This window comes from Hyposmocoma kahamanoa, unplaced genomic scaffold (genome assembly GCF_003589595.1).
Source record: "Hyposmocoma kahamanoa isolate Upper Pololo Valley unplaced genomic scaffold, ASM358959v1 94, whole genome shotgun sequence".
Classification (NCBI taxonomy): domain Eukaryota; kingdom Metazoa; phylum Arthropoda; class Insecta; order Lepidoptera; family Cosmopterigidae; genus Hyposmocoma; species Hyposmocoma kahamanoa.
Window position 1 is genome coordinate 6616744 of NW_020654878.1, and position 6000 is coordinate 6622743.

Here is a 6000-nt window from a genome sequence, read left to right on the forward strand (position 1 = left end):
GACGAGTGCCGTGGCAGTGCCCCACAGGTCTTTGAGATTTAAAGCTCTGAGTGACACTGTAACTGTTATGGACAGGCGTGTCGCTTCGTGCCGTTTGGTATCATAAAAAAAGGTAGGTATAGAATTGAGGGCAAGCACAACGAGAACTTGGATGATGTTGTGAGTGTAGTTGCAGCGGTCCATCGTCCCGGGGAACCATTTCTCGGGGATGTGCATGACGCGGTCACGCCACCGCCCATGCATAATGCGTCCTGAATTATATCTCATCGTTGCATTATGGAGAGGTCCATAAATTGACTATAAGAAAAAACACTTTAGAAATGGTAATGTATATAGGATTTGAACAGGCTTTTGTAATGTAAAGTCATTCCAAAAGCATGTTTAAATCCAAAATAATTAGATATATTTCTGGATCGACTTTGATTCATTCGTATAGAGTTGTATCTACAACAGGAAAAAATCAATAAATACTGTTCGATAAATTGGCAAGGACGGTGACCATGTGATGACTCAAAAATGTCCAAGCTTGTTTTTTAAACAGTAATAAGTTTCAGTGCAGTGAAAACCCCAGATTGACTCGCTGACATTTACTGACCTCATTATCAAAAATATTTTGGTACAGTCATATAGTTACGTAAATGTACCAATCTTTGACACAGTCCCAACGTACGACGCATCAGCATTTAAAAAAAAGTAATATAACAAATATTGATATAACTCTAAAACTGTGTTAATTGTAATGTAATGTGTTAAAGTAATGGCGTATACGAATTTCGTTTAAAAGTTTTCATCGATTCCCTCAACATTTTTTCAATATGGCTACAGTTTTTGCGAATAGGTGATTCACGTCGAATGTGTGTTGGTTGAGTAGTGTGAGTGCATTTATTTGTCGGAATTTTGTTAATTATCGGTAACTGTTTATTAGAACTGTTAGATAACTGTACAAATAATTTATTGTGTGCCTATTTATTGATGTATATCGTTTATATTTTTTTAAAGGCATTACAAACACTGGTACATAATGCCAACGTTTAGTACTAGTAGTTGACACCTATATCAGGGACTCGTACAAATGAATATTTTTTATGACTTAATTTCGACCATTTGGTAAGGATGGAGAATGTAAGTTTGGATTAATCTGTTAGTGAAAAGTGTTTGTGGGTAGTTTGAGTAGTGTTAGACGTCGGTGTCAAACACTGTTTTAGTACGGAGACCCAATACTTGACAGTCATATATTGAGGTGTCAAACGCTAGGACGTAACTAGTGTCAACTAGATCATGTAATACACCCGAAGATTACAGGTATTGTCAGGTTCCGTCACTCGCTCGAGGTTACGAGATGTGTGCCTACCGCTGAGTTTTTCGCCGACAGTGCAAGCGCTTAGATGTCTTTTCTTTACATTACAATCCTTGTACAACTCCAGCATTCGGTTCCGCAAGACTGCACACGACAGGCAACGTTATTTTCACCCCTCTGAACGGGTGAGGTTCCTTTTTCCTCGTAGTGAGCGTCTGGTTTCATTGATCTGATTTAGTTACAGCGTAGGTGTTTTCGATTTTGTATCGAATGAAGTATCTATTACGTAGTACCTGTTAAGTAATCTGTTGTATTGTTTAATGAGAAAATGCCGCCCAGGGTTTTGCATTAGGGAGTCACGAAATTTAATGACACGGAATCGCATTAAGCCGGTCAGAAAAAGCTTTATGTCCATGTCATAAGAGCGAAAAAGACGTTGTGCCTTTTGCATCGGCGGCGGTCCGAACGGAAGCGAAATTCGAAACGTTTTTTCGCTCTTATTACTTGGAGACTAAGCTTTTTCTGACCGACCTAATGCGTTTCCGTGTCGATAAGTTTGTTAATTCTCTTATTCGGAAGACGATGTATTGAAGGCGATTGGTGACGTGTCGCTGCATGATTAAAACGTCTTGACAAATACTAATACTTTGATTTCACTTTGCCATAGTCAACTACTAGCACATTAGAGATTTTGTCTGTCATCCCCTGGTACAATTTTAAATTGCTGAGAATAGGTATATTTTAATAATGCTGTGACAGTTTAAATTTTATATTTTCTAGAAGATAAGTGGTACACCGTTTATGTTTACATACCTAGGTAGTCAGTGTGACTGATAATTAGGTACCTTTTTTAGTAACCACTGGGACATTATATATTCTTTATTGCGCCAAATAAATGCAACAGAAATATTAATAGGAATGAAACTATTTTTCCGGATTTAAATCGCGTATATTTGTTTTTTCAAACAAACCGACATTTCGGGCCCTTTACAGGTCCCATGGTCACGGTTGACAGTCAACAACAACTACTAATAACAATCGCGAAAACCTAAGAACCAGAAATATTAATTTAACAGAAGGTGAGCAAAGGTGGACTTCTCTTCCAGCAAACTCAGGGCAGTGAGAGCCTAAGGTTTTAGGCGGGCAACAGTGTGCAAGAGAAAATGAGAGAAATATATATAAAAAATTACGTTACTTACTTACATAAGTATTATAATTAATGATAATAAATACGTAAATATATACGTAAAAAAAACATATTATTACGATGTTTACAAGGAGAGTTCAGCAAGAAAGTGCGCTGTCAACCTTTTCTTGAAAGAAGCAATCGGCAGCCTAGAGTGGATATGTGAAAGGAGTTTGTTCCACAACTGCGCTGTACGAGAAGAAAAAGAATTAAAAAAAAAATTGTTTTACAGCTAGCACGAACGAGCATCTTAGTGATAGGGGAGAGCGGCGCTGAACGTTCCGAATTTCAAATAAGTTGTAGTTTTATACTGAAAATGAAGGATTTGATTTTCAGCATGTGGAAATATTGAACAAATGTTTATTGCTATTTGTAATAGTATAGTCACTTCTACTAATATCTCAATAGTCTTTTTCATAGAGGCAAATTTTTGACCAATTTCGGAGCGGAACTTTCAGCCCCGTTTTGAGGCGCGTTGTTCCGCCTTCGAGGCAAATTGTTCCGTCTAAATTATGACAGGATAACAAGGATTTTCTTAAACAAAACCACCTTTTTTATAATTGTAAGTATGTAACGTTTATATTATGCACAACTAACTTAAAAAAAACAACTAAATTCTTATTCATCAGTAATATTATTCATAGCTCATTTTTTCATCTGAATTACGGTTGAGACATAAGTGACTCTATCGTCTTGTCTATTTGACATGAGCCCCTTTGTAGTTTCGCATTCTTAAAACAAAGAAAAATGGTCATAAAAATTTTAAGATTGATTGCAGATCAATTGGGGAAGTTGTTCCCAGGAACAACCAGCCCCTCGAGGGAGGAGCTTATAGCCCCAAATTACGTTTTTGTACGAAGACTGACATACCGCCAAAGTAATAGATTCAATGAAAAAATTATTCGAACAATAAGATGCCTTACTAATGTCACTACAAGAAAATGTACTTACGATCACGTAAGTACATTTTTCTTGTTTAATTTTTTGTTAAAACATCAGTTTTGACAGCTCCATGCACATAGCTACACTTCCGCCGTGTCGCCGGAGTAACTGAAATGGCTGCCGAGAATGCGCATCACCTGACGCTATTGTTGTATTATAGTATCGCTATATGTTTTTCTTGCAAAGTTATTGCTGTGAGAACAACTTATCCCGGTCTCCCCTACACGGACGCCTTGAGCGAGTTGGAGGGGTAGCAGCAGGAACCGGGAACGAAGGAAGGAAGGGGAGTTATAGAGTCATGAAGTATAATAAAAAGGGTGGACCGGAATGCACATCGCGAAGGCGAATTGGAGCCATTTTTTCCAGGCGCGAAGTTCGGGTTTCCGAATTTCGCGCGTGAAATTATATTATTATATTGGCGCCTAAATTTGTTTAAATCAAATTTATGGAGACAGAAAATAAATCGGATAGCTGGTTTTGTAGGTTGCAGGTAGTTCATTTAGAAGCTCTTCGGTCACATCTAAGTAACAAATCGGTACTTTCAATGAACATTACCCCAACTTAATTACTGGACCTGTTCTGTTTTTATTTTATTTTTTGTTTCTTAATTTTTTTTTCACAAAATCGAAGAAGTTTAAGCAACTTCAAAAAAAGGAGGAGGTTCTCAATTCGACTGTTTTTTTTGCATGTACTTTACGCTATAACTCAACGCAATACAACGGCATTTGTTTTTTTGTTGGAAAGATGGTGCCTCACACAGATCAATGGTGCTTCTGTTGCCCCATTTAAATTTGTAGAAAATATTCCACCTCTAAGAGTGGCAACCTAGGGTATGACTTTGGCTTCACGCAGTTTCCGCTAACCGATTTCAATAAAACTTGGTAAATGTATGTAATTTCACGAAGTTTTGAGGTCAGTTTTTTTCCAATTGACTGCCTACGTGGCCGAACGATTACCATGCCGGTCTGCCACGCAGAGGTCCCAGGTTCGATTCCCGGGCCGGGAGAAATATTTATATGGCCTACATTTATTTCTCTCGTGAGTTTAAGTGTAATTTGTCGTTGTCTATGTGTGCGTCCATAGCTCCCCGCGACACATGATTTCCCTAGTGCGGGGCTATGTTGAGTGTGTGCGTTATTATTATTATTATAAATTTTCTTTTCACAAAATTCAGGGAACATAGTATTAGTAAATAAATATGGCTATTTACAAAAATAATCGAAAATGACCAAAAAATAAAGTTGGTGTAGTGTTTACTGGAGACATCGAAATGTAATGTAATAAAATGTAATAAAAAAAATCGAATATGGGGAGTAGAAGAGTTTGCGCAAGCGTTGTAGTAAGGCTCTAGAAAGACAGACTGCATTTCAACTGCACTCCGACTGCAAATTTGCAGTTTGAATTTCAATTTTTTTTCTTCATTCAATTGCATTTCAGTCGGAGTGCAATTGTCTGTCTAGAGCCTAAGAAGAGGGAAAAAGTATTGGAGTCTTTTGAGAGAGTGAAATGAGAAGTGCATTTGTCTGCTGACCACATTGACATGAGAAGTCCAATACAAAACACAATCCATTACTAGCCCTCGATTTTTGCTTTGTCTATATGTAATGGGAGTTGCATTTACCTTTGATATTCGCAAAGTGGTTTTATTAGTTTGCTAAGGTATGTTAAAAATGTGTCCATGTCAGTCTAATGGGCACTATGGTATGACACATGTCTAAATATGGAGCCGGAATGTGAACCGCCATAATTTGCTTTGCATTCAATCACTACGCACGTAAGCTATTGTTAGCGCTGTCATCGACATTTGGGTACTATATATATTTCAGTATAATTCGGTTCACTAACTTCAATACAAAAATTTCCCATTCATGTTACTAAGCGTTTGGTCATCAACGTTTACATATTGGAAATAATGTGTATATTCCTTCCTCTTTATATGGTCATAACTTACAACTTGGACGGAAAAACTTATTTACATAGTTTTATTGAGATTTCTATTTTGTGATGTAAATAATAAGCTTTCAATATAACAATTTACAATCGTTAATAGTTTATTACGTACCGTCCTGGGCAGGCTACTAGATCCAATCTTAAATGCATCGAAGAGGGCATTTTTACTTACTTCGCTCCAATAGAACAAGCCCGTGACTTGCACACTCTCATCGACTAATATCGTATAGTATAAAAACACACACACTCTATTTGTTGCTTTTTAATTTACTATGTATATTTTTATTTAACTCACAGTGTACATTTTTTTAAAGTCCAACTGTAGAAGCGAGGGCCTGGTGATCCGTCATACAGGGTATCCCAGTAACGAAAACCAGACTCTCACATAGGTTCCTAAATATTTTTTTTACTAATAATATATTTTTTACCATTGCCTTTGTGTGAGTGACTTAAGTTATTATTATTATTACAAGATGAAATAAAATAGATATACATGTGAATGGGTCTCATTGTTTATAAAGTATTTGTTAATAGATGTTGGATTAACATTGTATCTATTGTTAATCCAACATCTATTAACAAATACTTTATAAACAATGATACCCATTCACATAACACAAGTTAC